The sequence below is a fragment of the Lactuca sativa genome, chromosome 5 (genome assembly GCF_002870075.4).
Source record: "Lactuca sativa cultivar Salinas chromosome 5, Lsat_Salinas_v11, whole genome shotgun sequence".
NCBI classification, from domain to species: Eukaryota; Viridiplantae; Streptophyta; class Magnoliopsida; order Asterales; family Asteraceae; genus Lactuca; species Lactuca sativa.
In genome coordinates this window covers 348,043,268-348,054,701 of record NC_056627.2, presented here as the reverse complement: position 1 = coordinate 348,054,701, position 11,434 = coordinate 348,043,268, and the positions used below count along the sequence as shown (strand labels likewise).

Genomic DNA, 11,434 nt, shown 5'->3' with positions numbered 1-11,434 from the left:
TGGTTTATTACATTAAATCAGAGCAAACAGATGAGTATTTCTCATTCCAATGATAAAGGTAAATTTTGGTAAATCAAGTAGGTTACTCACTATGATGTAATGTGTAGCTGAATGTGATTGTCATAGTCCTAAAATGTTATTGCCCAACAAAGTCCCGCTTCATATTTGTAATAAAAAGGAATAAAAGAAGATCATTGATCAAAAAACTTCAATTTTATGTGTAAATTATAGATAAAATAATGGCATGGACTTACCAGTTGAAGCTTAATAGTCATGTCATATTACTAGTCTAAAAGACTTATGATACATGGTTGAATGTAGCCAGTCAAAAAGAAAACAAAACCAATGGTATACACCAAACGGAAGAATTTGTATCCCATCTATGTGGCTTCAAACTCGTCTTCATATTTAGATCAAAGAATATGACATCCCCAATTTTCATGGCCTAAAAAGACCGATTTGTTTATGCTTATTTAAAAATCAGAGTATCCTTTTTGAAGAATAAGGTTGCAGAATTTGTTCTCAAAAATATGATAAATGTATTGTCAAAGCATTTTCCGAAGAAATGTATTTTGTTTATATTAAAACATTAGGATGTTATCGTCAATACAAAAACATAAGCATAACAAAATATTACAAGCCTTACAGTAATTAAAATAGTGGCTTAATACTCCTAGAGTCTCTTAGCAGAATGTATCTTTCATGTAGCTACCTGTGATACAATAAACTGAGTAGGTCAAGTTGGGAAACCTAGTGAGTACATAGGGATTTCAATCCTACAATGTGATAATAATGTATATCTCAAACCTGCAAATCCAACTATTATCATTAACACAGATATATCATATCTCTAAAACAATTTATCCCATCCCGTCGATTCCCACGTATAGATCCTATAAAACAATCTTACAAGATCTAGCCTAAAGCATCAATATGAACAACAAACTGACGAAGCTACTTCGGAAATTGCCTGGCAGCAAAACCTTATGGTCCGTGACTTCCCTGATACGCGTACGGGTCATGTGCTTCCAGTAGTACGGGGCCATACTACCTTCCACGTCTACTCGTATTTGTCTCAGAAGATCATCACAATAACCCTAACAATACCTGCAAAATACATATATACTTTATCCTCTCATCATAGAGGAATGCCAAACATTACACAACTTATCGGCAGACCCCACACAACTCGGCCACGAAACTTCCACTAACCCTACAGCACTTGTGTATGCTAATTATACATAAAGTTGGACCCTATAGACAGTCGAATAAATGATTCTTCCCTAAGCCCTTCATCATTCAAGAACAAGAAATAAGGCTAAACCAAACATTCTCAGGCTATAAAATCTTAGTTTTGTACAACTATGTTACATACACTAAGCAACTACAGCAATGGTGTCGATTTCATACAATAAGAACCCTAGGCTATCAGGTATCATATCATCATATAATTCTATCATGAAATTGTTTAAGATCCATAGCCTAACACTAGCATGATTTTCTAAAAAAACATGTATAAGCAAGATCCAAACTCAACAAATATAACAAGTATGGTTATTTTGGGAACCACTCTCCTGTTCAGGCTCTGGCTGACTGCACACACCGCATGTTCCTGAAAGTCAAGGTTAAGTCAAGGTCCACATTCCCGATCCCAAACCAACAATCAAACAAGAACATGAAAAGGGACCGAGCCCATGTCCTTAACCCAACTCTTTTTATTATAATTTCTTTTTCAAAAACATTTTGCAAAACTCTTGGATCCTAGTTTGAGACTGGATTCACACAAGTGTTCCTCCAACTCACTAAAATCAGGACTCTGATACCAACTTGTAACGTCTCGTTTTCACAACCAAAAATTTTCATTTTTATTAAGATAAAACTTCCCAATTTATTAATACATTAATTAAGAAAACCATTTATTATGAATTACATTTAGTGAAAAAATAGAGTATTGTAGCAACGCGGAATCTTCAATGTTGCTGATGAATGTGTACAGTCCTACCTTGGCCTTCCAGCAATAACCGATGATACCTGACACCATAAACAACCGGGTATGCATAAAACTTAGTGATCTTCCCACAGAATACCACCATATAAAGATATCACATATACAATCAAACAGGTCGAGTCCAGTCAACCATCGGGTTGGAATACCTCAGGCCCAGTCAACCTCCGCGTCCAGTTATCCTCAGGATGAAATAACCCAGGTTGGAATGACAATATACAACAGGTCCAATAAGCCATCATCAAGCTGGAATACCCAGGGTTTGTTGGCCTACCACCTCAAGCCCACCGCTCTTCCCAAGCCTCCATTCCTATGGCTTACAACCGGCCCACACTGAGTATCTTGGCCTACCGCACAAAGTAGGGCCGCCTCAACCCAACCAAACACAATATGTCAACATATAAACAATCTGGATCAAATAGGCACATAATATAGGCAAACAATAATCATACAACTCATTACTGCTTACTAATCCTCTCACAACATACAGTCCCACTACCAGCTAACCCCCATAGAATGCGTAACCATAAGTAACCAGAGGTGAGATAGCCGCCCGAACAGATGGTCCTACTCTAGAGCCACAACAAAACAAGGAAAAGGAAAGAGAGCCTAGAACAAGAGTTCTCAGGCTATCCTACATGACCACCGACAATCCCTAAGGGTACTCCATAGATGATAACCAGCAAGCACAGATAACATACAGTTCTATAGATAATTACAACAAAACAACATACTCAATACCAGGAGACAGATCTAATTGATCACTACAACATAACAACATACTCGATACCAGAACATAGATCTAACAGATCACTACAACATAGCAGCATACTCAATACCAGAACACAGATCTAATAGATCACTATAGCATAACAGCTTATAAATATCACCAATCGAAGGACTGCATGGTCGTATATGTTGGATTAGGTGTCTAAGTTCATAACTGTTTTTGGAATGTACTTGACCCGATTAGTATGGTCCATTTGGGTTGCATGGCATCATGCATTTGGATAGACTTAGATGAGAGAAATAACACTTAAGGTTTATTAATATATTATAAATTCTAATATATTAATAATATTATTTAATTAGTATTGATCAAGAATTAATTTGGTGGTCAAAAGAAGACTAATTAAATATATGGGTTGATTGTGTAAATCACCCATACTTGTATAGTGGGCTAATGCTCCATGGATTATCAAGTTGGTCTAAAACCCATAGGATGCTCCATGGTGTATTTGAACCCATGGATCATGGAAATGAAGAGCCATGTCAAGTTAGGGTTTACATGGTGTAACCCTACTTATGACACACTATAAAAAGAATATGTGAGCAACCAAAATCGCTACTAGTGAGAACAAGAGGGCATAGCCGATTTTAGAAGTGTTCTATTTCTCTCAAGGTTATTCCAATCGTATTTGGTGTTGTGTGAGACATTTGAGGCATCACACTTGAGGTGCTAGGCTCACAAGGTTTTTAAGGAATCCAAGCAACTAAAAGGTATGTCTTTCTTACTAACTTTTATGTTTAAAAGTTCCCCATGTATGCTAGATAGGTTATGAACCTTGGAAAATCAATTTTGCATGTATCATAGTAAAACATATATCCAAGGTTTCTAGGGTTGCATGTACACCTTAGGAGTGTTAGAATGCTCAAAACCCAACAGTGGTATCAGAGCCTAGGCTTGTTTGTTTGATACTTGATGCAAAATTGTGAAAGAACTCAGTTTTTCTACACTCTGCAGCATGAAATCGCCGAGTCCATGAGTAAACTCATCCTACTCGTCGAGTAGGTTTATGCACTCGACGAGTAGGAGCCCTATAATGCAGATTTTCGAGTTTTGCTGCTGGAAATGGACTAGAAACATTACTCTAAATTGTTTTGGTCTTATAAAACTTGTTTTAGATGGTGTAATGGTTATGCTAATCCATTTTCAATAGCTATTATCAAAATTTCAAGTTTTATATGGTTAATTTTATGATTCTTGAAATTGTTGATATGCATGTTCATGACCTTATGAGTTTAGAAGATCATAGGAATTATTTGTAACTTGCTTGTTAGTTTAATTCTTGATCATTATGTGTTTTAATGGAATCCATAATTTTTCCTCAAGTTATGGATTACCAAAAGTCATTCTTTTAAAGTCCATTAAAGAAAGACATAGGTTACATAAAATGAAAAGTCTCTCATTTTAATAAACCATTTAACTCATAAGTTATGAAAGATGAAAAGTTTTGAAAGTTACAAAACTTTCCCTCAAGTTTTGGAACATGTAAATTCACTTTAAAAACTTTAGTTCCAACCCCTAGAATTTTTAAAGTTAAAATTCAACCCTTATACTTTATAATATTATAAGTTAATAATATTTATATATGTATAAGAACAAGTCGTTTTACCATTAATAGGCCTCATTCACGAAGCTAGTCTATAAGGGGGGTATAAGGTTGATGCCTATAAAATGGCAGATTAATGGGTGTCCACTCTCACCCACCGCTTCCTTGATCGGTGGAGGGTAGTTAGCCGAACGGGTAGGATAAGGACTATAACTCTCTCTTCATTAAAAGTATTAATGATGAATATAAAGTAACTAAATGTTTTTATAATTCCCAATCTTATTTACTTTAGGAAAATGTGAATAAGGTGTTAACCCATGAAATTACACTTTGCACTTTGCTTAAGTCGGTTAGTGGAGTGCGTGTGGTTAACTGGCACACTAGATTGACTTAACAAGTTAGGCAAAGGGTATCTTAATGTTTATCATAGTATCGATGGAGCGCGTTTGGTTAACCAGCACATCGATTGAGGGGTAATACATTAAGGGTACCAAGTAATTTGCATGGTTACTTCACACCTTGTTTTGTGATCCTCGGCATCCCAGTCACAAAACTTGAAGGGCACACTCGAGATTGAAACATGACATTGAAAGTTCAATGAATCTCAAAAGATCTAGGAGTTTCAAATCCAATTAAAACCTAATAATTTATTTCGTTTTTCATGGTAGAAATTGGTGAATCGTCATTCACCTACCTTCAAATATTTTATAGCTTGGATTACGGCATCCCTCTTCCAAGTTATAAAATATTTTGTTTGGTCCTAGCCTTAATATTTCATATTGCACTACTAGAAAAACAGCCTTTTACGACGCTCATTGCGCGTCGTAAAATGCTTAGACGATGCGCAAATGCACGTCAAGGAAGGCCCTGTCATAAAGAGAGACGACGCGCATTTACGATGCGCATTTATGACACGCATTTATGACACACATTGCGTATCAAGGAAGGCCCTGTCATAAAGGAAGATGACACGCATTTGCATGTCGTAACCTTACGACACGCGTGTTTATGACACACAATGCGTATCAAGGAAGCCCATGTCATAAAGGAAGAAGACACGCATTTTTGCGTGTCATAATTTTCAATTTTTTTAAAATTATATATTTTTGATAAATTTACTAATTTTCAAACTAAACTACACATTAAAAATCTCATAATACAAAATAAAATACCATAAACAATAAAGACAATTCATTGCACTATTATATCAAATACAAATAATCATTCCAATAGTAAATAAATGTAACACATTGCTAATATTGCATAATATTTATTATAGAAAACAAAACATGTGCAACCTTAAAAGAAACCCATGACTTAATTCTCCTTTAACAATTTCCTTTCTAAAGGAATAAACTTATGCAGGAACTTTGAGAGGCTTCAGGGCATGGAAGAAGGTTGCTAGAACTGTCAGAACCTACACATGGCAAATTGGTAACTTAACATTCAATACAATAATGAAACATCTTTAAAAATTTTCTATTGTTTTGAACACCTACATGACCAACAAGCTTTTTATACTCGGTAACTTAACATTCAATACAATAAAGAAATATGTTTAAAAATTTTCTATTGTTTTGAACACCTACATGATCAGCAAGCTTTTTTATACTCGGCAACTTAACATGCAATACAATAAAGAAATATGTTTAAAAATGCGTATAAATATCAAAAAACAGGATAGGAGCCGATCATTCTATGACACAAGGAAAAATATCCCTAGAGAACTATGAAAGAATTATGACACAAATGAATGAAAGTGCATTGCTATTTATTTAATACTTACTGCATAGAGTAAGACTTGGCCATCATCCATAGTTTTGAAGGACATTGATGTCTCGCTATGTTGCACATGTTAAAAATAAAAAAGAACAAAACTGAGTAACATATGGACTTATCTAGCTTGCTGAAATAGACATACAAAAGATTTTGTTGTACTAGCTTGGTGAAATAGACATACAAAAGATATCAGGAAAAGACCAAAATGCCCTTGTGTGAAAGTAGATGGATTACTCACGTCTTTCTTCTCTTGAGCCAAAAGGAAAGGATCCCTGACACCAAGTACAACAACAATTGTAAGAATAGGATCAAAGCAACGAAAAAAAGCACCCATTATCATCATTTTCCCTAATTTCGGATCCAATGGAAGTATTTTGGACCTAGAACAAATTTAAAGTTCTATCATTTAGCAATTTGAATCATTCATTAAGATTCAAGTCATCAAGAACAGTTAACACTTACAGCTAATGGCTCTGGAGGATGCAAAGCAGCTGATAAAAACTCTCCAATACTTCCAACTTCCCAACTTATTATTTGCAAACGAAGAGAATTTAAAGGAGTTCTTAAAAGCTTGGGTAGTTGATATTCAGAAAAAGCATCATAAACACATTGAGGGTAAAGCAACATAGAAATTAGTCAACTTACAGCTAATGGCTCTGGAAACATTCCCCTGGTTGCACACGCCCTGCCCTACCCCTTATCTAAGCAACAAAAAAAGCAACATAGAAATTAGTCAACAACCTTGACCAACAAAGTCAAAGGGTAAAAAGGTAACTTACTTGGCGAGCAGATGCTTGTGATATGCATGAAGGCAACAAACAAGGAGTGTTTTTCAAGGAATCAAAGGGTAAAAAGGTAACTTACTTAGAGAATCACGAGCTTTTGGGCTATAATTCTCAAAGTTTGATTGAGTCAATGCATCCTAACATATTGACATCAAAATTTAAACTAGTTTTAGTCTTTAGAATCAAAAGTTATATTAGAGTTGACTTAATTTTACCAGAATCCAAATAAAGATTACCTCAACAAGTGATGTAATTTCATTTTTCCTTTTGCGTGGGACTAACAAGTGATATAATTTCATTAACTATGTAACTATAACTAATGGAACTTTTATTTATAATGTATCTAAATTCATGTATTCCTCCTAAAACATATAATAATTTGTATACTTTAGTTGGATATGTTTCCGGTTATCAACTAGATGGATTCTTTCAAAACTCAATGCTAAGAAAAATAGATTTTACCTTTTTGGTTGCAGTCTTGAACAGGCCTTCTTCTAGGGATCTAATAATGTCCATCACCTTCTTTGGAGCTATCTCTTGTGTTTTTTGTCGCTGCATTAAGAATTCATAGCTGGAGAAGAAGATTTAAAAACGTTAAGAGTAGAAAAAGATCAAATTAGACAGACACACAAAAAGATCAGATCTACCAAGCAGGCAGCCAGGGATGATGGATAATAAATCAAAACAAGGAGGGTAGGGGGTGTAAGTATAATCACTTGGTGTTGCGATGAAATAGGGAGTTGCATGCCCTTACAGGAAACTAAACCAAGCCTAAGCTTATCGAGTCTAAAACTAGGTCAACACTAAGAGCATACAAAAACAAAAAAGTAATTTAATAATAATAATAATAATAATAATAATAATAATAATAATAATAATAATAAAGAGAAAGGAAAGAAACAATAGTTGTTTGTAAATGAGAAACTTACATTCTCTCCTGTATAAATTGGCGAGCCTTGAAAAAACCAGGCTCCATACTAAGATTATTACACATTATGTTCTGCTGTTGTGGATGTGGTATGCCAGGCAATGATGTCCAACCTTGGTTGGGTATCTGCCCAGAGAACTATCCTGATGATATACGATTCATCTTTATCCTATTCCTGTCACCTCAGTCCTCACTTACTAGATATACTTTAATCCACCTTCATACTTTCAGCTTTCTCTCTCTCTCTCTCTCTCTCTCTCTCTCTCTCTCTCTCTCCTCTCTCCCCTCGCTACACTCATGGCATCTCTTTCTTAGCATCCTCCTTGGCATAAGATAGGGAGTGGTGTAACACCTTTAGCGTTTTTCTTAACACCTCCCTTGACACCTCCACTCCCTTTAGCCTAAGTACCTAACCTAACCCCCACATCTCATTTTCTACTTTAGAACTAGAAAAATATCCACTCAAAAACCATGGGCTAAAAACAACAAAACCACCATTCAGCAATTAAAATGACGACAAAAAAGACGCCGTTAAATGAATAAATTCCAAGCACAAATATTTTCTTTTTCTTTTTTTAATATATATAAGAAAAAGCCGAATGTGAATGTGATTTGTCATAAAAATCGAAATTCTTGATTTATTCTACTGACAATAAAAACACATATTACACAAAATATTATTATTACCGAAAGGGAAAACAAAAACCCAAGTAATGTAAACCAACCTCTCCCACCAAAACCTAACTTGTTTAGATATCACCAGCACCATGGACTTCCTGCAACCACCATATCCCACAATGAAATCATAATTCATAAATAATTTTTTTAATCATACAAACATACAAAATAGTTGTAATTTAGAAACGACCTTGTTTTGAATTACGGCTTTATCAGGGATTTCCAACTTGTCTCCATACTTTGTTGCAATGACCACTTTACCATTGAGAACAATTGAAGATCCAAACTACACGTCACCAGAAACCTTCAAGCTATTCGACTCGATAATACTGGGGATGGACTTGAAACGCTTCAAGAAATCTCCAAGCTGATAAAACATTTTTTTACTTTTATTTCAATTATAACATATTCCTACTTTGATTTCGTTTATGGAATTTATTTTTAATTAATATAATAAATGAAAGTAAAGTAACGAAACCTTCTTAAACTCAAGACCCAGTTCAATTGAAGGGTTTGCTGGATCTGTCCTAGCTGGATTACGGACCACATACCCATCTTTTTCCGTGTAAAGATCAGACTATAATAAATAAATAATTAATTTATATATATATATATATATATATATATATATATATATATATATATATATATATATATATATATAATCAAACCTGAACAAGGAGCAGATCTGAACTTGCTTTCACTGGAAGGAATCAAGATCGGGGAACGTTGATTCCAATCGCATTATCGAAAAACTGATTGAAATTAAATTAAAATTAGTAAAACATTTAATATCTGTATATAAAAAATAAAGGGAAATTAAAGAAGAATATGGAGATGATGATGATACCTTGATTGCAGCACCAGTTGCTGTTTCTAGCTGAAGAACTTTAATTCCTTCAACTTCCTGTAAACCGAATAATACTTATTATTTAAATATCAATGTACTTTCATTTATTTGTTTGCTTTCATATCTTTCTATTTCAACATATTCTACTTTTATAAAAAAAATTATAATTTCTTTTTTTCTTATTAGGACATTAATATGAATAAATGAAAGTAGGATGCTATAAAAGAAGTACCTTTGGATTTGGAATAATCTCCATCTTAAGTGCATCTGCTTGTACAAGTCTTTTAATAGCATTCATGTTCACCCACCTGGAAATTATTACAGGGTCAGTATTGTAAATAGTTAATTCAAGAGTAAATTACATTTTTAGTCCTTTGAGTATAGCCTTTTTCTTTGCGGTTTTGGTCCTTATTTGAGGTTTTTGGGGCCAAAAGTCTGCTATACTCAGGGACAAAAAATAGTTATTTTTACTTGGAACATGGACCAAAAATGTTACAAGGATCTCAATTAAGGACTAAAATTGCAAGAGAAAACCTATTGGAACCTGCTTCACTTTTCCTGATTACAAACTGAAAGCCAACAGCAATAGTAAAAAACTTATGAGTGTCTTTCCATTATTATTACAAACCAACTGAGAAAGTTAAGCATACTACTTAGCCAAGTGTTGATAACTACCATACTTCTGTATCATGTGAATTATTAGTTGTTTTTGCACTTTACAAAAGAAAATAATGGGTAAAACCCAACCTAACATGCCTTCCGAGTTGGATAAAGCTCAACTTTTACACCTCTAGATATATCCAAAATTTAATTTTATTTTATCAATTTAAGACAAAATCTTCTAACTCTCTAGTCTCTAGCAATTAAATATTAACATTCCAAGTGATGCGGTCATCTGAAACCAACACCTTGTAACCTTGTGCAATAAACTTAATGCACACATCTATCTCAATTTTTATTTGCATGCTTTACAGATGTTTTCGAGTTCATCCCGGAGGTTGACTTTCTGGGAAGTCGTCACCACCTCAACAATACCAAATTTTGTTGCAATTAAATAGTGCCCACTTGGATTATGTCCTTCAATACCTGCCACCTGTCGAATTATGTTTATGTTAAATGTTTTTTTGGTCAGTTTCCATTTTTTTAACTATCTACCTGACTTGGGAAAAAGGAAAATTGGTCTAGTTTCTGTAAGTCAAGGCGCACACGTTGAGCTCCAGAATGCTCAACATTGTTCAAACAAGTAACACACGACAACAATAAAGGCAAAGATGTCTGAAAACAGCATTAAGATTCAACAAATATTACCTGCTTTGAAGTTCTTCTTCACAACAAATCATGCCAACAGCAAATATACTTTTCTGATAGGTAATCAAGAGATGTAATTTATGTTGTTGAATCTCTTCAAAGATGATAAAAAAAAGAAAAGAATAACTCTAACAAAATAGAGATAGGAATTACTTGGGAAGCAACCGATGGATCAACAGGTTCCTCAAAAAGCTGAGATGCAACCATGGCTTTTGAATACTTCATGATTTTATCTTCAAGATAATTAAACTAAACTTCCAAAAACATTAAAGTTAGTGATGTAAGCATAATTATGAGACAAAAAGCTAATTTGAAAATCAATTTTAATATTTTATAATCATATTAACTTTTCAAAAAAGCTAATTTACTAAATTGCCCTTCTATATTAAAACCAGTGTATCGACCAATTTACCCCGAGCTCCCTAACCCTGATTGAGAGATGGATATCAACTCCTTCTGTTTGATGTCTTCTATTATACACACTCTTCATTCATGTATGAAACACTCTTCATTCAGGTGCAACACCAACACCAGTTTGTCAGCCACAATCTAATCTAAAGAAAAAACACATAGCCTAGAGGAGAGAAGAGTAAAATACCTCAGATATGATGATTGTTCTACATAGGAGTAAAGGTGTTAATTGTTGTTCATGGGTAGAGTGGTGCTCTAGGCCTTCCCCTGTTTTGTAATCTGTTTTGGATTTGACTAGTTTGTTTTATCCTCCTCCTAGCTACTTGCTTGGTTGTGGCCCTTTTTAATTTATTGTCT

At 34.2% G+C, this 11,434-nt stretch overlaps 1 pseudogene; it reads right to left on the bottom strand.

Annotated features, from left to right (window-relative positions):
* Positions 1 to 8,579: 8,579 nt before the first annotated feature.
* LOC128126148 (UTP--glucose-1-phosphate uridylyltransferase 2-like) lies at positions 8,580 to 10,891 on the bottom strand (annotated as a pseudogene).
* Positions 10,892 to 11,434: the final 543 nt, after the last annotated feature.